Source organism: Pagrus pagrus, assembly GCF_965226575.1.
Source record: "Pagrus pagrus genome assembly, chromosome: 22".
Classification (NCBI taxonomy): Eukaryota; Metazoa; Chordata; class Actinopteri; order Spariformes; family Sparidae; genus Pagrus; species Pagrus pagrus.
This window is the reverse complement of record NC_140204.1, coordinates 9,969,622-9,996,345: the sequence shown is the minus strand read 5'-3', so window position 1 is coordinate 9,996,345 and position 26,724 is coordinate 9,969,622. Positions and strand designations below refer to the sequence as shown.

At 41.7% G+C, this 26,724-nt stretch overlaps 1 protein-coding gene across 3 annotated transcripts in view; it reads left to right on the top strand.

Moving 5' to 3' along the window:
• Positions 1–26,724, top strand: part of pcxb (pyruvate carboxylase b) — a 297,628-nt gene that overhangs the window by 144,377 nt on the left and 126,527 nt on the right. The window lies entirely within an intron of this gene.

Sequence of the window (26,724 nt, the reverse complement as noted above, 5' to 3'; positions counted from 1 at the left end):
AACAGGGATGACACCAAGGCAATTCTCTGTATGATGAGGCTGTAAAACATAAGTGGCCTACAAGATCCTCCCAGATTAGAAGCTTATGCAGTTTGCATCATTGTCAACATCTGGTTTTTGTCTTTCTTTTACGTCAACAAGTCCTGGAAAAGCATTTCTCCACATGCTGAAGGAATTTATTGGGGCTGTAGTAAGAGCAATACTGTACTTTACATTTAAAAACTCAAGTGTAGTGCATAATTATTATGTTTTTATCCTTTCCTAAAGGTTTGGATTTAACAGTGGGTTTGTCTGCTCTAACAAACTCTTACCATTAGCGTGCACAGCTAGCTTACTGCCTGTAGTAGCAACCGTCATTCTGAAGGTTTAGCCTGAGACTTTTAGCAGAATATCATGCAAGTAGCCATCAAGTGTTTGTTCAAGACATCTTACAAGCAGGAAACAGCTGGAAAAATTACACTACAAACTGTATTCGTTAACCACCTCTTGCAGCAAACATGAGCTTAATTAACTAGCTAGCTGGAGCTGAAATAACCTGCTAAGAGTTGTCATTTTAACCAATAATCTTGTCGGCTATAAATTATAAGGCTGCTTTTGTCTACGTCGTTCCACCTCGGCGAAACGTCGTTCTTAATCATGCACAGGTGGACTTCTGTCTTCTCTCTGAATTATACACAGACTAAATTGTCCAAGTGAATCATGTCAATGCAAGTGCAGGAGCATCTGTCCTGTGCAAATTGCTCATCACAAAGGCTGATGATTTGTCAGGTGAAACCAAGCAGTGACTGAATATCTAATGAGCTGTGGAACAAATGCATACGCTGCAGGACATCAGATGGGCCTGCCCACGTTCCTGCTGATACCTGGACTCTCACAAGAGGGATAGGTGGTGAAAAGATGGAGAAGACAACGCAGGTTTCGAATAGAAAAAAGATGGCAGAAGAGCGATGAAACATAAAACCTTCTCCTTATGGCACTACAAGACCCAATGTTCTGTCCAGTTTGCTGGAGACTTCAACAAACTGAGACATTTGGGACTCAGTGTATTTGTGAGTAAGTGCAAAGTGAAACTCTCTCAAGGTTTGTTTCTTTAGAAGTCGTTTTTGTGACACCCGAGGCTTTGCTTCAGGCGGTGAAGTTTAATCGCTGTTCATCTGTACATCTAAGAGTTTGAGGTGACCTTAGGTCGTTGCACACACTTAGTGTGTGTGTGTGTGTGTGTGTGTGTGTATCTGTGTTTGTGTGTGTGTGAAGGTGTTGGTGATGATACCCATCTAGAGAGGCTCTTTGAAGAATCTTTGGCAAGTTTCGCTTCGTTAAGCCCTACCAGATCACAGACTAGTTCCCATCTTAAGATGGCAGCAATACTTATCCTTATGTCACTTCTCTTCATTGCAATGAAAAAGTAAGATATAACTTTTTAAAAACATATTCTTTACTTCTATCGTGCATGATTATTTAAGTGTCACATTGATTTTAGTCAGGCCTTTTGAACAAGTCACAGAAACAGAAGGTCCAGTATGTAGGATTTAGTGGCCTCTGGTGGTGGTGTTGTAAATCGTGACCAACTGAGCACCCCTCGTCTCAGCCTTATCTAAGGTGGTCGTAAAAACATGAAAGTCCCTCTCTAGAGCAAGTGTCTGGTTTGTCCGTTCTCAGCGGACTCCACCATGAGGAATCGCTCCTTTTGTATCTGTAACGGCCTCATTCGAAGCTATACGAATTCTTAGTCTCAGGTGTTTAAACACTAATGAAAACATTATTATGTATATTATATTCTACGTATTTCTGACAATAGATGACTCTAAATCCTACACTGGACCCTAATGGAGGAAAATGTTCCCTTTGTACTGTCACACTGCTACATGGTAAATGGATATAATCTACATTTTACGATCAAATTCTCTTTTTAATTTGTTGTTTACTCTTCTGGGTATTTATTTCTCTGCTCCGGTTTTTCCCCAGTTTGATTCATTCTTCACAAATGTTTTGCATTAGTATTGCATGAATAAAACTAGCAAAATATGCAAACAGATCTAATCCAGCATATAAAAAACTGAGTGTGCTGCATTGGCAGATAAGGGATCTGTGCTACAGTGCAGTTATCTGTGGAGATGGTCGTTCATAATGACCTTCAGCAGATTCTGGTTTTTCCTCATTTTGCGGTTCAGATAGTGCAGTATTGAGTTGAATGTGGGGATATGAGGACACCGGTGGTCCATCCTGAGCTTGAGTTTTTGTTGCCACACACTCTTCCCGTTCACCTCGTCTCATGTGTGTCTGTGTTTGTTAACCTGCATCAGTGTGGACTTGTGTTCGCATCTGTCTGGCCAAGCACTCCTCCATATCCCAGTTCCTGTTCTGTCATGTCAAACTCTCTTATCATACCGTAGCTCTTTTCATTTCTGCCTCTACCTGCCAAGTGAATATGTTTGTTTTGTTTCCTTCTCTGTCATGCTCCTCCACGTCTTTCCCGGTTTGACCTCTGTCTACCTTCATGAGCAATGTTGTCTTCTAGTTCTCTCATGTGTATCTCTTGTTTTCAGATCCCTCAGCCTCCTGTTAACGGTTCGCTGGCTTGGTTTGCATGTGTTTTCCCATGGTCTGCCTCTGTTTCTTTAATCTTGGTGTCCACTTTTTATACCTGCAGTCTGTTTATAGAATCCATGAGGGGAGCCTGATTTATAGCTCGTATTTATAGTAATAAATTATAATAAATAGCAACATAAACACCAGTTTAATCTAAGCACTGAGGGTTGCTCAATTTAAAGTAAATACCATCACTTTCAAAGTACAAATAAGTCAACGGTTGTTACATACTGAATGAATCGCAGCTTGTGTTATTTTTATCATGTATTCTCCTGCTAAACATGAGAATGTTGTCCTTTGTGCAGAGTGGTAAACATCTAACTAATTCATCACACAGCCAAAGGTCACAGCACTGAAATAGCTTGTCAAGGTTATCGCAGGCAACATCCACATATGCTTCTTCTTCTGAAGAGCACATAATCACTTCAAACTGCACTTTACATCAGCATCCGTGTAGAAATTAATCGAAAGCGCTGAAGAAAAGCTAGTTAGCTGGAGTTGGCCTCCTCTGATCTCTGCATCATGTTCCAAGGCGGGAGCAGCAAAAAGCGCTGATCCAGGATCATTCACTGAGCATTTGCAAAGAGGAGAGCAGAGACAGGAAATCCATCTCATCTCTGACTTATCAGTGGGAGAATAAGAGGTTTAGACACACTCTAACAACACACACACACTCAGAGTCACACTTTTTGTCACACACATACACACAAAATGGCACATTAATATGTGTCTCAAGGGGCTGGGTTATCTATCTCTTCATTTCACACCTCTAAACAACCACTTGCACGGTACTTAATCACACGAACAGCCTTGTAATTATCTGTGTGTGTGTGTGTGTGTGTGTGTGTGTGTGTATGCTTTCGTGTGCTTACTGAAGTCCTGGAAAAGCCTTATTTCAGGAAATTGAATAAAAGATCAAGAACATGCCAATTTAATTAGCAACAGTAAGAAAGCCTGAATCACAGAAGGTCTGGGTTACTGATGGAGGGAAGAAGGCGAAGCGATGATGACACGAGGGTAAATGGTGGAAAGAAATGCAGAGGGTGTACAGTAGAAAAAGAAAACAAAGATACGAGAGCAGTTGGGTAGAAAAAACGTTGACACTGATGGAAAATAAAAAGGACGAGAAGAAAAACAGAGATGACAGGCAGACTTGTTTACCACTTGTTTAGCGGTGTGAACAGAGAGGCACGCTGACGCCTACAAACTCTGAGGAGACCAACAAAGGCTGATGTAAATGCCGTAATTTAAGGCCTTTAAGGCATTAAAATTTCAGACAAACTCGAGAGAGATATTAGCTTTTTATCCTGCGGGACAGGTTTATGTAATGCTCGACTACTCTTAGATTAACACTAAATAGATGCGTTGTAGTACAAAATGAAAAAGTCTCTTTCTTTATCCAGTCCTGTGTTCCTTTTGCCATCCAGCTGTAAACACTTGGGGGGGAAAAAAGGCAGATTTTGCCTTTTGTGCGAGTGGAAAGGTGTCCTTGAATAAATGCCTCCATGTACAGTACCGGTGGGTCTTATAATATAATCCACTGTACAAGCCTGTCCAGTGCTTATACATCAAACTACAGCTCCATCTTTTTTGTGAATTCAACAGGTGGCCAATTCTTACATAATGCAAACGTCAAAATAATTAGCTTAGCTTGCCAACATGAGCACCGATTTTCATTGGTCACCCACTCCAAATGCTTTTAATTTTAGTTTGTAAAAGATGTTTCAACAAAATAAGTTTCACAACCTCTGGGGAAAAAAGGTGCTGGCAGGTAAAAAGAGAGCATTGAGCCACGTAGTACACAACCACTGAGCCGTTCACAGCAACACATACACACAATGCACAATCAGGCCAGAAAAACAGCTGTTTAATGGGGGAAACAATCTCACGCGCGCAGTATTTTCACACAAACATGACTTAGCAACTAAAACTGCCACTCCAGCTTAAGAGTCTGCTATCATGAAGCAAACATGCACGCTCGCCAAAACGACATGTCAACACAAACAGTGTCTCACAGCTAATGAGACGACAGACACAAGACAGATGTGTTTATAGCCAGAATCAGCATTGAGCTTCCGAATGCACACGTGTGTACACACACACACACACACACACATACACGAAGCAAGTTTGAGCTGGATGGTGTCAACTGGGACTTTGAAGCTATAATCAGGATTAAACGGCTGGAAATCGACTGTGACGAAACGACGGGGGAGCAGGGGAGGATGGGGTGGGAGGCAGAGAGGGGAGAAGGAAAAGGCGAATGGAGAAAAGACGGAGGTTGGATGATGCTGGAGGAGAAAATTGAACCAAAATGAAGTCAAACTTGCAAAGGAGGAGAGGAAGTTGAGTGTTTTTTTTCAATCAATCTTGATCAAATTTTCAACAGTACTATCCAAACACTTTAACTAATGTTGTGACTACTTTGTGTCGGATTTGCCTTTTAGTCAATATAATTACCAGAAAAATACACGTTTCCTTTCCTGGCTACAACGTGTGGTGTTTATCTACCTCATTTCCGCCATCCTTAGATAATACTTGTTTTTTCACACTCAGTTTTAGACTTTCTGGCATTTCCATTCTGTTCTCATTCACACTTAGCAGCCGGCCAACACATCAACTGCAGGGTATTGTATAAATGCCCCAAATTCAGACCTTACACCACAGCAGGTCGATGTGAAGTGAGAGGAGAGGGAAAAACAAATAAAGAGGATGCAAGTACATCACGAGAAAAATAGATACGTGTTGAAAAGAAGTGTGGTGTGAATGCATAGAGGCACGTAAGGGAATGACACACAGCAAACTTCAAAGGAGACGACATGGCGTTTTCACAGCAGCTTCCTCTTTAGCTGATTGGTTCCACTCCATTCCTTCACTGTTCTCGCTCTCTCGCCTTCTCTATCTCAGCTTTCTCCTGCGCTCCTCATCCTCTCTTCTTCCTTCTGTCGTCCTTCTGTCGTTCTTTTCTTTCAATCTGTTAGCTTATCTGCTGTAAAACACACACACACACACCCACACACACGCACCCAGTAGCGGTCCGGACTTCTATGTGAATATTAATTTGTGATCAGAATGCGAGCTGGAAACACAGAAGGCAGGAGGCACGGCGAAGAGAAGGCGATGACCTTGCCGAAGGTGTGAAATCTGATTAGTTGTGTGAGTAATGTACCTTCCAAGGAGTCGGGCTTATATCTGTCATGGCGTCGACGGTCTGGGTCAGCTGCAGGTCACTTCCTTAGAACTTGAAGCAATATGTCATCGTGTGTGCTCAGTTTATTTAAATGGAATAGCAAAAAAATGCTTGTGAACAGACCTCGAATGGCCAGGAAGGTAGTGGTAGCTGAGAAATTGCAGCAAAATGTAGGTGTAGGCAGCGAATACAGATGGAAACCAAAGAGAACGATTAAAGGCTTGGATTGAGAGCAGGCGGCAGCTCATGCACAACATCATACAGTTTTAACCTTATTTTCCTCTGAGAACAGCTATATCATTAAGTTAAAGAAAAAATAAACATTTCTGAGTTTGTATTATTATTATTACAACACTGTAAATATTACCTTTTCTGAGTTTCTGCATTTCTTTTCCAAAACCACATAGTGCCCCTTTAAGGTTGAGTGAATTTTGAGAAAAGATGTAGGCTGCAGGCTCAGTTTAGAGAGACATTTACTCTTGGAGATTTTTTTGACCCAAAGGCCAGAATGCATGTTAGCGGTGCATTAATTAATTAAACCGACAGCGTGTTGTCACTTTTTGGTGTGGAGAGCATCCGCAGCTCAAACAGCTGGATACCTGTTTCTCGAAATCACAGCAGGAAGTGTTAAAAAGTGAGAATATGCCACAGTTAAATGTGGATTTGAGTATGAGATGTGGTGCATAGTCATGAATATTGAGATTCAGAAGCGGCGAGGTGAATACAAATGCAGAGGTACTTCTACAAACACATGCACACGGGAGGTAGGGTCCAGGGGGAAGTGGGAGGTTTTAATTAAGGGTCGGTACACACACTGATTAATAGATCTCACACATGCATAGACACACACTCAGGAAGGTTTTAGGGCTTAATCATCTATTACACACCCACAAACAAACAAACACACACAGAAACGTTAATGTAATCTGCCTACAAGACAATTAACACACAGTCAACAGGTTCATTCTCATGTAAAAGGTTAAACAACAAACAAAATTATACTTTTTCGCACTGTGTTGGATTTAACAGTAATATTCATGTTCTTTCTGAATCTGACTTTAGTCATCTTTGTGTTTTGAGGTCACCCTGGTAGATTGTGTTAATTGAGAATAAACAAATAGAGCGCTTATTTTCTTATTGCTTTAATTGAGAGTTTTTACAGAACAGGGAAGCCTTGAATGGCTCTAAACTTTCTTTTTTTGAAACTGAAATTACGTCTCGACAAGTGGGTTCCTCAGACATCTCACCAGGCGGTTAAAGTGGAAATAGACACCTTTTAAACTTCTCCTCCGTCCGTTTCCTTTTTTGGTTTTACCGTTGGCAATGCTGTTGCAAAGACAGCGTAAGCAACATGGCTAACGCTAGCAGGCTGGCTACTGTCCAAAATAAAAAACCCATTTTGACCTAGAAATCCTGATCTTTGTGCTATAACAAAGGCAAAGTAAAATAGTCGGTTATAAGGGGAAACGCATATGAGCAAGGGAACTGACTTTGACAAAACACCAGTGCCCTCCATTGAGTGAATACCTGTCCGTTCACTTGTTTTACCTCACTCTCTATCACTCTCCCTTTCACCTTCTTTGCCTCCGACATCAGTAGGGTCCTTTTTCTTTTGCAGTGTTATGTCTTCCACAGTTCTTCCACCTTTAACTGGGAATAGCGACCAGGGAAAACTGGTCCTTTGTGCCATAATTCGACCTACTTTTTCCAGCTCAGTGTGAGACCAAATTGCGAAAGGTTTATAGGGAACCAACCTATACGTGGATGGTGTTATTTTTCTGCAGCCACTACACTGTGCAATTTACTTTTCAGAACGATGAGTTAAAGCAAAAACGTTTGCTTGCAGTGTGAACACAAGTTAGGATTTCTCGGTAGCAGCACAATCGTTGCAGGACAATTTTAACCGTGGTGGCCATGCATCTGTCTTGCAGTCCTTGTCCCAGGGGCCTCCATCCGTTTCCTCGGGCGTTTTCAGGTCTAATTGAACTCGCATAATGGAACGCAGAACTCAATTTCTCTTGACTGGCCGGTTGCCTGATTATTCCAGTCACACTCACAAAGGGAATGAAAAGCTTTCCAAACAGTTCATCTTGAGGGCAGCGTTAAATGCAGCACTGGTTTATTGTTACGTGCAGTAAAATGTGATGACTACACCTGTGAATGCATCTGGGTTGTTGTTTTTTTTCCAATGTCTTTTAAAATGCATGCAAACCTTGGAGGCAAATCCGATCCGTCAGAGCTGCCAATTTTGCTCATTAAAAGCAGCTACCTGGAATACAGGAGCTGGAGGTGTTTTTTTTTTTTTTATTCACTCTAAAAACGCTATGATACCTGCTTATGAGTTCTGCTGCTTATTTGACAGCTGCGTTTGCTTGTTTCCGTTGCAACATCTGGCAACCCGGTAGCACTGACAGTTTTAATGGTTGAGTTTTTTCCTCCCCAGACTGAGCCTGAGGTGTACCTGCTCTCACTGTGCTCTCCCTAATAAAAAAATCCATTACAACCCGGCACTCTCTGGTGTCTGAAAGTGTCTGTTTTGCTCGTAAGGCTAAATGATGTATGCTTTGCTAACTGTGCAGCACAGTTCATCTCTTAAGTCTTTCGCTTTCCTCTTCAAACACATCCTTCTCTGTTCTGCCTTCCACTCCTGACTGTGCTAAGTGTGAAGAGGAGTGCCGCAGCACAATCAGCCTTTGTCCAAATTACAGTGAGTATGTATACTTAAGCATTATGCACACACTTAGGTAGAATTATAGGACAGTGCAGCCTTACTATACAATTGCGCATAAACAAAATCTGACGGGTAAAGCGGAGAGTGAAGTCGACGTACACTTGATTGTAATTTGTGCCAAAGTAGCGTGTAATGTTCTTGTTGGCTGTACAACTATCCTTGCCCTTAACAGCCCTCCAGTTGAGACATTTACGGAGTCCTTGTTGAGGCCCTGCAGAGCCAGCGGGTCAGCAGAGGTGACATGTTTACAACTGTCTCGGACAAAGCCTCTCAGAGTGGCATTTCATCACAAAGTCTAGACTGCCAGGAGATCGATGTGGAGGGGAAAGAGGCAGAGCATTCCACGAGTGCCAGCTGCCAGCCAAACAGATGACTGGCCAATTAGGTCCAGTCAGCTACTTTTATTATAATAATTATTGATTCTAATGAAATTTTGGATTAACAAGTTGCAATTTGGCAATATGTGTACATTTTACGACGTGCGCGTTTAGCTGAGAGGTTGTGTCCAGCCGAGTAGAGCAGATAGTCATCTTCAGTGTTTGACAAACATTGAATTATTGATGACAAACGAGAATAAAGGATTGCATCGATTGCTCAGACGTCCACATTAGACAGACTACTTTCAAAAAACACTGGTGACAGCAATTTGACGATCACGCAGTCAGCATCAGCTCCACTGGAAGTGCTACATTTTCCATATACGTCATACAGACATTTGTGGGGCTTACTGAGTGAATTTATCTTCTGCAGTGATTGGTGCCAGAGGCCACCAAGTTCAGGCTTTTCCATTTTTCTACAGGAAGCAAGTCCTGTAAAAGAGAGAGGACAACCTTTGAGCAAGATGAGCAAAATTCTGATAAATTACTTTACTTTTACAGGGTGGTGCTACAGGCGGTCCCTCAGAAATCCAAAACATGCTCATCAAATGTCATGACTGTGTCAGTACATTTCTTGGCAAATTTCTTTATTGGATGTTCTTACAAAGTGAATTTGAAAACATCGGGAGTCCTCTTTACATCTACAGGAATACATTCTACATTATATAGTATGTTTGATTAAGCACAGCGTTAGTTCAGGCAGTCACCAGCATCACTCTTCAGGCTGTCATGTCGTCCATCTTTATGTGTCCCAATATTCCCAGCTATAGCAGCTGATCTTAAAGTCAGTCCTCTTCAGTTGTTTGCTTATCTGATTCCCTATTTGCATGCAATTGGCAAATCTCATACAGGGCGTGTTATCTGAGTACCTCCAGTAACTTCCTTTGCACCCTAGCTCCTCCTTTTCAATGTAGTGCCGACTTCATCAACGTCATTTCTGTTGTCACTGGTGACTGCTCTCTTCTGCACCCTATGGGTGGTCTTTGCTGCTACAGTACTCCCCCTGTCTTAAGGCCTTCCCATGTAGGTACAAGTATGGGCAGGCAGGTGTACTATCCCTGCTTAGTTATGTATGCACATTAGATGGGTTGTGAGGTCCCAGAATCGAGCCACACTGCCAAATTTAACTCACTGGAAATGGGAATTTGGGTTTTCTTGAACTAAAGTGGTCGTGACTGAGCCGTGGTTTTTCAGTTGCCTGCTGAGCAAATGTGCTGTTTTGAGTTGAGGAAATGAGTAGCAAGTCTGCTTTTTCACACAGCAGCCTCTTGATCAAAGACCTTATTTGCTGAAAAGTTAGTAGATTCCTCCGGGGCTTCAGGAAGCGGCTATGTTAAAGGAAATGTGACGCTGTAGCACACAGAGTTTTTGCATGGGATTATTTACAATTATGAATTTCAAGTTTTTTTCTAACACACTGGAAGCCCGTGGGCCACGATGAATCAGCACAAAATGGCAAAAAGTGGAATGACTGGTTAGAAAGGCAGAGTGATTCCCCATCTTCAGTTATAAGCTGAAAACTCAGAAGTACCTCAAATCACCTTCTCTCATTCAAACACATTTTCTCTGTACATTTTCCACCTCAGCTCACTTTAATTTGCTTTTAACTTTTTAAAAAAAGGGTCTCCCTTCCACCTCAATTTTTAAAAAATCTTTTTTTCTAGTAATGTTGTTGATCTAGGAACTGAAGCTTATTCTACCACTGCCTCCTCTCTAAGTGGCTCTGGTTAAGAGCATCAGGCAAAATCCTAAAGTACGAAATGGAAAAATGTTCCCAAATAGGTGGGAGACATCTCTTTTTTTGGCAGAAGCTGTCACCTAGCTGTCTGTCAAAGGACTAAAATCATCCTTACAGAGATAATTGGATAAGTACTTTGCTCTCCTGTCAGCAGACTGAAAAATATCATTTAAATGGATTGATGATCTAATTAAATCCCAGTGAGTCTGGTAGCAATGATGAACTGCATATTTTTTGGCCAACATTAGATTCAGATGTGCAGCAATTTGGGAAACGAATACCCAGTGTGCCTGATACATTCATCAGGAATCAACTGTTCTGCCTGAAGAACTTAAGATTTCTTTGCCAGACACGTCAGAAAGATGCTCAACTGTTGATTAGGTTTGCCACAGACTGTTTAATATTTCAACAAATCAAACGAGGCATTTCCACTCTGATGAGCTGATAGAAACTGCGAGATGTGTTAACCAGTCGCATCCTGTGGATCGCCTCAGTGGGATTTTGAGTGACAGGCCGCTATTTTTCTTGACTAGGGTAAGAGTTGATACATGGAGTGGTTCATGTTTGAGGTTATTTACTTCTACAAAGCTATTAGTTTGAGCTGCTTGGGCAGCATTTAAAAACAAACCCATCAGTTAGTACTTGTCCTCATACCTAACAACTGAATATGTTGAATTTCTCCCAAAATGACATATGACTGTTGGACAGTACCAAATACAAGCGAACCAGACCTTCATTTAAATGTCGTTAATGCGATATGGTCGCTGTTGGTTAGGTTAAAATGTGGAAACTGCAAACCATAGGCACTCCTCTCCATTCACCTCTTTTATTGCCATGTGTATGTATATATTGGTTGGTCAATATTATCAGCTGGTATTGGCCTGTCGCGTATAGATATCGGTATACATGTTTTCCGATCTTGGCTGATTTGAAACAAGACCTTCAAACAGTTGTTGTGCCACTAAGACCAATCCTTGAGTACTTCAACACTGGGTTTAGTTAACATACCTACTTGGTTTAGGAAAAGATCTTGATTTGGGTTAAAATAAGTACGTTACTTATGTAAAAGTTACATTATTTTTGGTTTTACTTGAGAGGTTCACTGGGTTAAAAGTCCTGTGTTTGTTCGGCCCATCCAACCACGCCAGTCTCCTCCACCTGCACACTTTGGCACTCTTGAACTATGTCAAGTGACTGCCTCCTTTGCCCTTGTTATACTTACTACAACCACTAGAGGCTGACACCTAACCGATGTAAATATGAGTTGTACTAAGCCACCTGAACAGAAGCCTTGTACTGGCAGGGACAGGCTGGTTAGTAATTAGGGAAAATAAAGCACAACAAAATGGAGAAATAAAAGGGAAAAAGTAACAACATGAAGACAAAAAAGAAAACAAGGGAATGAGTGGTATTAAGAGGATTGGCTACAGATAAACTGATAGAAACTGTGAATTGAGAACAAAAGTCTCTTTTCTCATTCTAATGAGTTTAATTATGGCTTACCCTTAGCCAGGTGTTTGGATCAGCTAATGTCTGGATTCATTAATTGTCAATTAAAACCGAATCAGGTGCAGGCTCCCAATCTCGGCTACCTCTCACTGCAAACATTTAAAAAGAAGAATAACTGCTTGTTGTGTTCAGCCTTTTGATGACAGTCCCTCTAAAAAAAAGCCTCGGTGGTTAAGTTCTGATAGGAAATGAAGATGGATTTAAGATACTCCTCTCTAAAGGCAAAATGGCATTTTCTTATCTGCGTTTTTTCTGTGATAAGATAGGATTGGCAGTTTGTATTTCTGTCTGTAATGTGGCTCCTGCTATTGAAGTAATTGCGGCGAGGGGGGGACAGAGTGAAAGACAGCAGGAGTGAAAGAGAGGATGCATAAACGGCGTTGAGATCGATAGGAAAGCGAGGGAAGATTGTTTAGAGAATCCAGACTTTTTATTCTCAAAGATTTAAGTAATAAGGTGTGTATTTCAACCTCTTTTGTTGCCAGCATGTGTGCAAGAGTGTGCGTTCTTGTGGGAGAATAAAGGGATTTGTCCCATTTTAAGTCGACGATGGATTTGAGCTTAATGCTTAGCGCTGCTGAGAAAACAAATACTTTCAACTCGGGAGAGCAATACAGGAGATGGTGGGGGGTGGTGACAGTGAGGATGAGGAGTGTTAACTGCAACCCATGCTTTGTTTCATCTACTTTTTTCTTGCTCACCTGCCTTTTTATTCAATCCTCTTACAGTAGCTATCATAGTTTCTGCCTTTCTTTCTTCTGTATCTACAATCTCGAGAAACAGAAAATGCTTTGCATGTAGGAGTAGTATGGCATAACAAAGTGTAGTGCAGGGGTAAGCTTGGGACCACTTATTGATCCTTGGTTTTGCTCACATTTAGCAGTAGATTGTTCTCTGTGCTCCACTCTGCAAGATTGCCGAATTCCTCCTGATACGAACCCTCATTGTTGTTTATAATGCAGCCAGTGATGGTGGCAATAGAGTTACAGTCATAGGTGTACAGTGTGAACAGGAGGGGGCCGGGCACACAGCCCTGGGGGCCTCCGGTGTCGAGCACTAACGTAGAGGAGGTGCGACTACCAGAGTGTGAAGTTTTTCCAATCAGCTACATGGGTGAGATTGTGTTGAATGCTGAGGTGAAGTCAACAAACGGCATACTGATGTAGCTGTACCTATTCTCCAGGGTGTGTGAAGACTGAGTGAAGGGCAGAAGATATGCAATCCTTTGTGGATCTGTTGGTTCTGGAAACATACTGATGAGGGTCCAGGGTGGCAGGGATGTTTTTTTTGATGTTCTCTGTGGCCCAGGTAGGCGTAGCCCTTGGTTTTGCCGACTTCAAGCAGTAGGTTGTTTTTTTTGCACCACTCTGCAAGATTGTTGATTTCCGATGATGGTGGTACCTGTTGCAAATTCACAGTACAAGCTCTTCATGTCTGGGGTTGCAATCATCGATGAACAGTGTCAACAAGAGCACACAAACCTGAGGGACCCTGCTGTTGAGTTCTAAGATGAAGATGTAGATAGTTGTTACAACAACTTAATATTACTTAATTACTAATTGCACACATACTGTATGCCACTAACATATGAATCACATAACATGCAGCTCATGTCACCACACCATTTTTTTTTGCCACCATAACAGTCTGATAACACACATCCAGATCCACTGCTTGATTGGAATATTGATTTAATGCCCAGATTTAACGCTGAAGAGATTATTGTTCCTCTTCTCTTTGTTTGGCCTGCGTTTTAAAGTTGCCACATAGCAATAATTTCACCCTTTTTCCTGTGCTGACACAGTGTAATATGTCTGCCTGTTGGGAGCTGCCCGGCAGAATGATTTGGAGACCGAAGAGACAAAGCAGTAAGTGTGGCCTGTAAAGTTTCAGAGAGGTGGGATGTTGTAGACACGTTTAAAGGTCCACAGTACAAATTCTCTCTTTTTGTTCGTTCCTTTGAGACTCTTTAAGGGGAAAATTATGTTCAGTCAGGACTTCTAAGACTACAATGAGTGTCCCAGCATAGTGGTGGACTGTGTAATGAAATTGGTCAAGCGGTGATACTTGGGTTAGTGTGCAGCAGCACTACTGTTGGGGTTTGTTCGGTTTAAAATACACTTACAGAAAGCTCTCATAATGGTGACTGAGCACATGCAGATAAAGGACTGTGCAGTTAAAACTTTCAACACTCTGGGGTTTGTTTTCCTTCCCCTACTGTCATTTTATTAATCTGTCATTCACTGGCTTTTTTCAGTAGCGTTCTCCAGGTATTATTTGTTTTGTTCTTTTATTTAGTTGCCTTTCTTGTTTCCGTTTCTCAATCGCAGCTTTTTTCTCCCCTTTGTTTGCCCGCCATTCTTGTTAATAAATGCACAAGTTAGGAATTCTTTTCTTCTTTATTTCTATTTTATGGTGTTTTATTCTTCCACTGTATTTATGTCTGTATTCATGCTGGCTGCGTGATTTCCATTATTAAGCACTTGCTGTTCAGCTCTTGATAGGTGCTTTATAAATAAAACATTTTCTTACAACTGCAACAACTGCAAGCACAACTTAGTGGCTAAAGTAAGTGAGTGGGTGCTTCAGTTCGGCTGACCTCTCACTACTGACATTAGTTATGTCACATGTTACATGTTGAGCCTCTTCTTGTGTGTGTGTGTGTGTGTGTGTGTGTGTGTGTGTGTGTGTGTGTGTGTGTGTGTGTGTGTGTGTGTGTGTGTGTGTGTGTGTGTGTGTGTGTGTGTGTGTGTGTGTGTGTGTGTGTGTGTGTGTGTGTGTGTGTGTGTGTGTGTGTGTGTGTGTGTGTGTGTGTGTGTGAAAACACTGAATGATTGCTACACATCCGCCTCTGAGTGGCCATTTGTGTAGTTGGAAGGTTCAATTATATTCAGTAAGACTGAGTAATGTCCGTGCTCAAATCCAGCAGGAGCAAACCTCGAGTGCACAGAAGGGACAGGGTCAACGGCTTCGTGGGCGTACAGCAACGCTCGCAAGGTTACGAAGGTGAAGTGCGTGTATGGACTTTGTTGCTGTCCTTTTGTTGAATGAAACACCCTGCAGATGTTTAATGACCCACAGGTCACTGCATGTTGCGAATAGTACTATTAATTACGGGATTACTAGCAGTCGACCCGCAAGCGAGTGACAGGCTTGGGTTGAATCTTTGCTGTTTCATTAACAAATGCATCTTCTTTTCGTGTGTGTAGGTGGCAAAAGCCTGTGTTGCTGCCTTTTTATGACAATGGAGGTGGAAGTTTTATTTGTGTTTCCTAAGGTAGAACAAATATTGTTTAAGGGTTTGATTCCCTGTGGTGCCATCCATTTGAAATCTCTAAGTCTTTGAGATATTTTTGGTAAATATCCACCAACTGTCTTGCGTTAAAGTTAAAAATAAAACCACTAACAAGAGAAGTATTCTCTCTCCTCAAAGTGTGAGCATTCTTCGGCGGAGGTGACGCATTGTGTTGTCAATTGCTACGCGTTCAACAGATTGGAGCAAGCTGTGACATCTGTTCTCGGTTGCGGAATAAATATTTCATTGTTCATATTTTGTACAAGCGAAGGCACACAATAGGACACTGATTAAACCTCACCTTTTATTGAACCTTGCATAGATTTCAGAGACTAATCAGTTATTGTTCATGTAGGCGACTGACTGAAATAAGCGTCTTTATCACCGGCAGGCAGTCTGTTCATAATAAGAAGGCAAAGATCAATACAAAAAGACTATATGATTAATTATTTCCCCATTCATTGTTGCCTGATGACCTGTGCTGGGTCATCATTGACAACTTCTTGTCTTCTGCTGGCGGCTGCTGCCATGTTTTTTCCTTTGAAATAAAACCAACAATCTGACAATTTGTTTTTGAATACCTTTGGAGTGTGCTGAGATATTGATCAATGACTGCCTAACATTCAATCTTTTTAAAACAGTCTTCCACAGGAGCAAATAGATATGTTTGGTGATAGAGTGCTGTGCTTCATGTTTTCAGGGGGAGGAAGTGCAGCATCAAACATCTTTGTTTGCCTCTCGGTGGCGTTATTATTGTAACTTCTATCCTGTCAACGCCGAAGCTTAAGCCAATACTTGGCGCATGCTTTTGTGCGGTGATAGCAGGGGACCTCATCATTTTATTGTGACAAACTGAAAAAGTTCCAAGTTGAGTCGATATCTTCCTCACATAGCAAACTGATTCATTGTAGCAAGTGGTGTACTTCTTTGAAAAGATTGCTATGAGCGGTGCCGAGCACTGTGCCAAGGTCTGACATCTCTGTATGCACTTAAACTCTGAATATCTCATGGAAATAATACATTTTCTTCAGTATATTTGCGCTGGTGCTGGCAAGCAATGGGGACATTGTTAAAGCTTCAGAGTTCCCCTTGTAGTCTGAATGCTGGGGATGGTTGACAGCCCTTTGATCTAAAACAACCACGAGCTAAGCTGCGGCTTAAGATGCAACAGATGACAATATGCAGCCCACATAGCTGCAGATATTGTATACACAGCCCTTACCTCGAGAGATGTGAATGACAGCCTGTTGTGTCAGACGATAAGACCCTAAAATATATTTTCACTTTTTTTTTTCTTTTGAAGGAAGGGGTTATATCGGGATGCTTTTTATGGCAAGTTTTCCTGCAAAGTTGCTTTAGTGTCGAATTTCTACTTGTGTATTTTGTTTTCCAGAGTACAACACAGAAGTATTGTTAAACAAATCAATTACGCCTTCTACGTGCAAATTCAAATGAAAGTTGGACTTGAGGTAGATCTAATTAGTTGTTGGCGTTTGCTTTGCTCCAAAGAACAGCATGCCTAATGGGATCTTATCTTACATTTTGCAAGAATAATCATGTAGTGTTCACAACCACAGTACCTCATCGTGATAAGTGCTGGATGTAAAACTAATGAACAAGCGTACAGCAAACAACGAAAGCCAAAAAAGTACCACGTGCAGGAATCAAATCCAAAAGTTTTATTTACTATGTTTCAGTGGTCTGCTTCAAGCAAAAAAAAGCAATTAAAACTGTTTAATTCCCATCTCGATCACCAGAACAAATGTTGGCAAAGTGAACTTTTAAAAGGTTTAATTTTCAAATTTTTCTCTTGTGACAACGCTGTGCTTACGGTGTGGTCTGGTTATGTTTAGGACACCTAAAAATGTGCAGAAACTACTGCTTTATCTTGGTGACTGGGCTAAGCCCCTTTCACACATTCACTGCCACCCTGAAATTGAACACCAGCCGGAGGAGCTGCATGTGTGAACATAAATGTCAGAATCACTTGGCCCTTCCAGCTCCCTAGTACGAAGTCTGTGTAATGATCTGATGGAGCCCATGTGTGAATAGCGCCGGTCACTGTCCTGAGATTTCTACGTGTTGTTGGCATTTTTACAGATTGCAGCTGCTTAATACTCCTTTAACCCTCGGCTAAAGCACATGAAATATTTCCAGTAGGTGAGAACGGGTCTGACACGGACAATCTCTTCTTCAGACATTTTCCACAGTTCATATGAAAATGGCTATTGCTCATAAAACTTGAGGCTAATAAACACAGAACATCCTGATGTAAACTGAAAATACCACAAATGTCAGGCTCTTGCTCCTGCTCCTGCATCTCTTTCTGGCTTTCTTCCATGTTAAACCAAACTTTCAGTGGAGTCAACAAAGAAAAGAGGAATGAGGAAAACAAACCTCCAAGGTCTGAAACATCCACTTGCAGCAAAACCCTGAATATTTCACAATGTCCCACAGTATTTGGCCTTTAGGCATGGCCAGATAAGGAGCGAGGTTAAATTGCTTACTGGCGGCTGCTGTCAACTGAAACATTAAAGGACTGCCTCTCAGCAGTTAGTCCCAATTACAGCTCAGCTGAGATTTCCAATGGCTTTAAAGCTGTTTTTGTTAAGCTAAGCGCTCAGAAACAAATTCACTCCTTACAATGTACTGTACTGGATGTCTCGAGGAACCTCAGTAACTGGTTGGGTCCCAGTTGCAATAAGCTGTAAGTTGTGTCATCACATTTGCAGCAGCTGAATTATGGTGTGTGACAATCGCTTGTTCCCTCTGCAAGGAAAGAGGTGTATGCATTGAGAGATTTGTTGAAACATTTGTGTTGCTGTAATTAGTTAAAGGTACTTGTAAAATGTATATACTTATGTATTTAGTGATGGTAAATACTGTTAGTTCAGAGATAGGAGTGGATTTGTGGGGTTTTAGCCTCCATAATTGAGCAACCACAACAGGCAAATGTATGCTACTTGTGTAGAATTATATTTATCAGTGAGCAGGCGTGTTTTGTAGCAGTAGTTTAGCAAGCACTTTTAAATATATAAGCCTTTTTTATGGAAATTGTGTTTGAGAAAAACACCAGATATGCTGAGGGTCTAAAAAATCCCATCTTTTCATTAGTTCCTATTCTCTTCTGCTCCTCTTTCTCGCTCCTTATTCTTGTATTCCCCCGTTGCTTGCTCTCTAGCAAACAGCCAGAAAAGCCTGAACGACGACGCCCCACTGTAACTGTCTCTCTTTCTCCGTCTCTCGCACACCATGTGCGCACAAACAAAGATCTCCTACCGTCAGCCTCTCAGAATTGCCTGAAACATCACAAGATGAGAAGAGTCACAAAAATCCTCCCCCCCCCTCCTTCTGATCAGGATGCTGAAGGGAGCCTGTGGGGATGATGAGTTGGAGGAGTAGGTGGGAGCATCGCCACCACGGAGGACCAAAAAGAGAGCATGAGGTGTGAAAAATGATGAAAAGAGGGCAGGAAGCGGCCGTTTCATTCCTTGATCCAGGGGGAAAAAGTGAGGAAGAGATGGGCAGTGGGCGGGATGTTCAGAGAAGTAATGATGAGCAGGAGAGGCCCTGCGGTGAAGTGAGAAAAAGGAGAGAAAAGGCAAAATCACATCTGTGACAAAATATGAGCGAAGGAGAGATGTCAGGACTGAAATAGGTGAGGCGAAACAAAACGGGAGCATGCTGAAAGGAAATGGGGAGAATAAAAGAGGCATGATGGAGAGGTGGATGGGTGAGCAGAGAAGACATTGTGGGGAAAAGCTCAGAATGAAACCAGCTCAAGTTTCTCCAATAGAACCTGTCAGCGAAGTGATGTGCTCTTCCAGTTGCAGGCGAAGACACAAGTTAAACGAGGGAAGCTGGCAGGGGTGAAAGATCGAGGGAGGGAGTGAGTGAAAGGGAAACTACTGCAAACAATCATAGGAGCATTGCAGGCGAGTGGTGAAAGAGCAAAATGGCGATCGGGACCGAAATTGGATAAACGGCAAGATGAAGAAAGCGACCGAGAGAGGGCTAGAGAGGGCAGTTTATGGGAGATCTGGTGTCACACTTTTGACATGCTGTACACTTTATGTAGGAAATGGATTATCTGAATACACTTATGGACATTTGTCATTATCAAGTATCCAAACTATTCTGAAGGACTGCAGTCTTTAGAGCTGTCTGCAAATTAGAGTGACTGTGGCAAACGATGACGATGATGGCTTTTTAGCCTTGTTTAGCGACTCCGACACAACCTCGTTCCCATCCAGAGCAGGCAATTTGTATCAGCGAAAATGCTTTGATAAACCCGCTTGGCACCACCTGTCCCGCGCCAAACAGCAGCAATTCAAAGTTAGCTACTAGCTGGTGAACATAGTGGAGCATGTAGCAGCTAAAGAGCCAGATGCTACATAAGCAGGAGCAAAACAGAGCTAGAAAGAGAGTGAATGTTGGCCTTCGGTTCGGCAGTTTGACAGAAACGTGACTCCGAATGAATGCTGCCGTATGTGTACATAGCTGTGTTCCAACACATTCAACAGAACAGCTTTATAAGATGATAATAAATCGATGTTGTCTGTTTTGAGCTTCTTCAAAGGGACTAACAGATGCAACTTTAATTTGGATTTGTGTGTGTTAGTTTAATGATTTAAAGATCGAGTGCATACAAATATTTCATGAATGAGGCCTGAAGCTTTTAACCACCTACTCCACTCCAACAAATACAAGTCAAAAACTTGGACCGCTTCACAGCGCCAACTGAGCCTGTCCATTCAGCAGTCTGAAAAGCGGAATTGCCTCGTGCAGCTCAATTGTTAGAACATTTACAGACACTGCCATGGTCAGGTGTCCATCCTTGTGTAGCTCAATAGCTGGGTTAGAGGGCTAAGGTGACACTAATACTGCTGGAGGGCCTGCTGGGATAAAAAGAGACATAATGGTGCAGGGTACATTGGAGAAAGGCATCCAGCGAAAAAATCGCATGTTCTGTTGCTGGTTTTTTCTCAGTGATCGGACGAACATGAAGAGCGAGAAGCAGTTAATTTCTTTCTTATGACTAAAAGAGATTGCAGAAGGATGATTAAGAATTAGACACGGATAAAGAGAGCGAGGATAAAGACGGAGGATAGTCACCAAGGTGACAGACAGGAAAGAAGGGACTGAACATTGTCTCTCGATAAAGTGTTCTCTTACTCAGCAGCTGAATGAGGAGTGGGCTGAAAAGATGGGAAGAGAGAAAAGTGATGTGTGAAGAGTGAGGGCAGAAGTGAAGGAGAGAGCTGCTGAAAAGAAGAGATCTTTTTTTTTCAGCAGGGAGTTGAAGGAAACGGGTGTCCGCATTAACATTTTTGTATAAAGTCTGAATTCTGCATAGATTTCGAGGCTTTCTGTTCTTCGAATGTATATAGAATAATTTACTTGAATATAGCATTGCCTAACATTCATAGGTATATAGTAGTACAGTTAAGTAGACATTTTACTGTTCTTGCGTGTTCTCATTTTATGCAACTTTGTACTTCTGATCCCCAAGTGAAATATGAAACTTTACTGAACTGGATTAGCTGGAAAATTCATAGTCAAAAAGCTCAAAACAAGCTTTATTCTGAGCTCATGAAACTTGACTTTTTAGCTGTATGTCGTTGAAATGTCTCGCAGCCAAACCATTGTTTACCTACAGCAGTAAAATGCTGCATACACATTAACGCAGCAATAATATCCATCGAAAAACATCACATATAATAGTAAAACAGAGACCGGGACCATTTTATTGCACGATGACTTTTACTTTTGATAGTTTAAGTACATTTTGCTGATACTTGCATACTTTTGCTTAAGAAAGGTTTAAATGCAGGACTTTTACTTGTAGTTGAGTATTTTCACACCGTGGTATTTGTGCTTTTCAACTGATTTCACCATTTACGACAAATTTATTAAAGACTATAACATGTTGACGGTAAGCATGTCAAATTTTACAAATACAGTAAACAGTAACTAATAAAGGCTACTTCTTCGTCGCCCATGGAGAAAGTCCCCAGGAGAGTGAATTGTAGGCCCTGAAGCTGTCCACTTGTGATCGGATCACTCAGAACTCACGGTAAAACCAAATGTGAACAGGCTCTTAGATAAAGGATCTGAATACTTCTTCCATCACTGCTGACAATAACCATTGCATGCATGTACTTATGTGAAAAAGTCAGACCCAATAACTACAGCCAGACTCAGTGAGGTCAGCGCAATAACTTTTTTGAAATGCAGCTGTTGAGAGGGAGAAATAAAACATGTAGGAGATAAAAGCCAAAGTGGGGAGGGAAGGAGAAAAGGAAGAAAAATAATAATGAATAGTGACAAGGACAGAGGGGCAACGCAGAGATGCCAAAATGTATCTGGGAGAAATAATAGAAGTCGAGAGAGTAATATTAAAATGCAGGACTCTGTGCATGGGGGCAGTACTGATATGATAGCCAAAAGTGTCAGCAAGAGACATATTTAAATTACAGCGAAAAAAGAAGCTAAAGGGAGGAAACCAATCAAGGCGAAAGATGAGAAGGTTAACGGTCTTCGAGGCTGGTTGACACTGAGAGACAGAGGATATTTTCTTAGACAGGAGAGCAGAAGAAAATTAGCGAGAGGCAGCCAGAGAGCGAACTGGCAAAACAATAAGAGATGCGAACAAGTAAAGGCGAGAGAGCAGTGGGGTCAGAGAGGAGAGGAGATTACGAGCAAATGCAGCAGTGAACAAAGAATTGAATGAGAACGCAGTGGAGGTGAAGGGGGGGAGCAAATTAGATAGAAGGCTAAATTAAAGATTGTGGAGAGAGCGAGTGAGAAGAAGGCAGAGGGTGAGGGGAGAAAAGAAAGGAAACCATGCATGAAGGTAAAGCCTCGCAGGAGGCTCAGTCTTCTATCATTTTAACACCTCTCTCTAGTTTCAACATTGTTTCTCCCTCTTTGTCCTCTCTCTTTGTCTCTTCTCTTTCTTTTCTCTTCCCACATCTGTTCCTTAAAGCTGCTCTGTGTAGCATGTCATTATCAAATGAACTCTGTTACCTTGGCGTAATTAAAGTACAACTGAGACTGCTGGTTTCTGTGGTACTGCCAGTTTTTTACCAAAACTGGCATCACTTTATAATAACCATAATTTATAAATAGTAGATTTATAGTTAACTAAAAACGAAACAAAGCGTGACTGCCAGTCCGTTCTGTCTGGGTTTCTGCTTGTGAGGAAGTCCAATATCCAGTTGCAGAGTGTTGTACTTGAGCCCACAGTGTTAAGTTTTCCTATCGGCTTCATGAGTGAGATTGTATTAAATGCGGCGCTGAAGACAACAAACAACATCCTGATGTAGCTGTTGTTGTATTCAAGCTGTGTGAAGACTGAGCGGAGGGCAGTGGATATGGCATCCTCTGTGGATCTGTTGGTTCTGAAAGCAGACTGGTGAGGGTCCAGGCTGGCAGGGATGTTGCCTTTTGATGTGCTGGAGAACCAGTTTCTCAAAGAAAAACAAAAACAATTATTAGGAGATTGTTTGTTTTAAAGTTGGAACCAGTGTTTAAAAGCCTTTACAGTTGCTTGATAAATGGTTTATAAAGTATTTAATTGTTCGTAAACATTGATGTAACTATTAACTACCGCTTCATGTGTTTAGTTTAAGCAAATGGTTATTTCCTCCCTCCCTGCTGCTGTAGGACTCCAGTTCTCCTCCTCACTTCTTCCATCGATCTCTTCCTCTGCAGCTACTCTCATCTCACTCCTTCTCTTTGCTCTCCTATATCCAATCAATCTTCTTATCTCCCTTCTGCCATCTCTCTTCCTCTATCTGCCCGTCTTCCAATCCTCTCCCCCGGCTCTCCGTCTTGTTCTCCATGCCGTGCCGAGCTGTATGAAACACTGACACGTTGAGTTTGAGACTCGCTGACAGCACATGATGAATGCTGTATGTCTTTACTTCCACATGCGGTTAAAAAGTTCAGAATGCTTTGAATTAGTGAGCAGGTTTCCTGAGAATCCTTTCAGATCTGATAGTTGGGTATTATCTCACTTCAACTGACATAACAAATGCTTAATACGAGCATTCTGTAGGCATCAACCCTCATTATTAGCTCTTGTGACAATCTGTAGTCATTATTAAAGCCTCATTTCCCCCTGGGCCTTGTAAGCCATAATTGCAAACAGAAAACAATGATTAAATGATGGACAGAAATAGTGATTAGTGTCTGGGTGGTCATGGGTTCTATATGTTAAATGTTGAATTTGAAGTATCCTGTCAAAATGGCACTACATTACCATCATCATTTTGAATATTCAACAGTAGATGGCTCATTAGCTCATATGGGCGACGGAGAAATCCGAGCTGTCAACTCCAAAGAACAGCGTCGCTAAAAATGGTCCAATTTTGTCACGCAGGCAAAGTCTGAGAAGGGGAAACCTCTAAATTCACTGTAAAGACTTCCTGCCATTTTTGTGAATTTCAGACGGAATAAAAATGGCACAGCTGTGGTGTGCTTGTAAGCAGATGACATGCGCATATGGTAAAAGGAGCATCATGTATCATCAGGAGCCTGCTCAGATGTGAAATTTCTTTATACTCAGAACTTTGAGCCTCCTAAATAAAACAATGCGTCAGTTTTGTGGCTCTGTATTTATGGGCGACTATCTCGCTCTGTCAAACTTGCTTTTCACAGCGTCTTGCTGACAATTTCTGTAAAAACGACTAATAAGATGTGCAGCACCGCCTGATTCCTACTGCCACTTTATCGTTTGAGGGTTTGTAATCATTTCAATCTACTCTAATGAATGAATGATGATTTCAAGACATTATACTGTATTCATCGGTTAAAAAAGAAATTTCAGCAGAAACAAATGAATGTTCCTGCTGCTTATTTATAATGTCTTGCTTACATCACTGCTGCATTTTAATTTGAGGTAGATTTATTGATGCCAGACATTCACATGTTCAGAAAAACATTAAGTATTGATTAAAAGAATTAACTCAACTTAAAGGGTAACTCCACCAGTTTTACAAATTAAAGTGTTTTCACTGCTCTTGGGGAGTGCTACTGCATATGTTGAAATAATAGTATAAAGCCTTTTGTGGCTCCAGAGGAAGCTGCACGTAGTCTGATACATTTCCTTCAGCGATGTCACTCAGTGACTTGTGGGTAATGTAGGCAACAGGTTTCGGAAAAGAAGAAAAATGTGTGGAATAACATCATTTTTTTTTTAAACTGGCCATAATGAGTCCAACAGTGTTATCAGAGTGCAATGCTAGACCAGTGGACTGCTTTTTCAAAACCTGGTCCCGTCATTACCCACAATGCAATTTGGCCACTGACTGACATCAGTAGAGGAAATGTATCAGACTACGTGCTTTATACTACTTTTTCACATACGCTGTAGTACTCCCAAAGACCTGTAAACACACTTAAATGTGTACATTTGTCAAAGTTGCCCTTTAAACCTACATTTCTCCTTGTGTAATGTCAGAGCATGAGATCTTAAACTGCATCTTCTTTATTATACTGGTGAATATGCCCGTTAATCCCTGTCTGATTATTTCTCTTACAATATTACTACAGTCTCTCTTCTCGGTAGTATTGTGTCCCTGAAAGTTAAAATGTCTGTGCTTAATAAATCAGTTTTGTGTCTAAGCCCAGTTATAGAAAGTTGAGTCATGTTTTAAAGGAACCCTGGGATTATCTCTCAGAGCTGAGGTCCGTTTAGCTGTTTTATGTTATTGTCTAGTACACGTCTTTACAGACTTCAAAAGATTTAAACTAATAACTTCAGACCCTATAGTTCCCATTATGGTGGTTTGACAGGTCTCTGATCCGTTTCTATTGCGGTGCAGCTCAGCAGGAGGCACAACTAGTTGACCGGTTACTAGCACTGGAGGTGCTGTGTGCGTCCTGATGCTTCCTGAGTCAGCAGTTACTCAACAGACTGCAGGGAAATGCATCATACCTTGATCATAACTGCAAATGTCAGAGGAAGTTTGGCTACGGGCAGGCATGGCCTTTCAAGATGCACACACAACAAGAGCACGCAGAAAACACCCATACGCCACTTACACAAGGTTATCTTGCAGCGCACGCATCTGCACATTTGTGTTTTCTTGTGTTAAAAGGTGAATTTGTCTGTGTGGATGTTGAGCGCTTGCACGTTACTCAGCATTTTTTTAATTAGTCAAATTGGGCCAGGATTTTGCCTTGGGCGAAGAAAGCAGAGGGGAGGGTTGGTGCTCTGCTCTGCGCTGTGTTGTTTTTGTCCGTCACACATAGATGCACACACACACACACACACACACACACACACACACACACACACACTCACACACTCTCTGTTTCTCTGTGCTGCTTTTAATGTGGCCACTTATAAGAATCAACTCAAATTGCTTTTTAATCTGATCTCTGTTGATGGCATCAAATTAGGACACTGTCTACCACTCAGGTAGTGTCTGCTGTCTGAAGCTCAGGAGGGAAGAGAGGACACACTCACCCTTTTCACGCATACTCACAACACACACATGCACACACACAACAATTACCCAGTCTCATTCGATCCTTCTGTGGTTAAAGGATCTTTTTGTGCCCAAGTACCGACGTGACAGAAATAACACCAACACGCACACATTAGAAAACGAGCACATTCAGCCATGGATATACTCGGAGGCACACAAACACGCAGACATTGTGAAGCTAAACGCAGTGACCTCCCCTCTGCCTTCATTTCTCTCCCTGGCTCATCATCATGTATTTGTCCATCTCTAGGTGTGTCAGCATTCTAACCCCCCCTCTCTCTCCCTCTCGCCACATCTTTCACACACTCCATCTCAGGCTTTTAGCAGCGTCTGCAAAGGGCTCGATAGAAAATAAAACATGCAAGAGGAGAGGTGGATGTCGGCATTTTTGTGTCTATTTTCACAGACGTGAGGCTGTAGATTGCATATGCGCCGCTTTTGATGCTTAATCAAATCACTGTGAAAGGGTAGCTAGTCCTGCTGATCCAACTGCGAATGTCAGCATCTCTGTACGGACTATGAGGAGAAGGATGTCTAGGCTGGCATGTTTCACCTGTTACCACCATGAAAATGCATAAATGAAGGGATGTTTTTGATTGCCAAGTTCGTGTTTTCCAATGTAGCGTTGTTGTCTGCTCATCTGTATCTTCAGAAGTTTTAATTACCAATGTTCAGTTGCAGATTGCCACCAGCACTTGTTTCTGCTTTGGTGCTAAATTAGTGTTAAACTCATTTGCAGATAGCAGTGACAGGGCTTTGTAATGTTTTACATTTGACTGTCTGCAACTAGCAGATG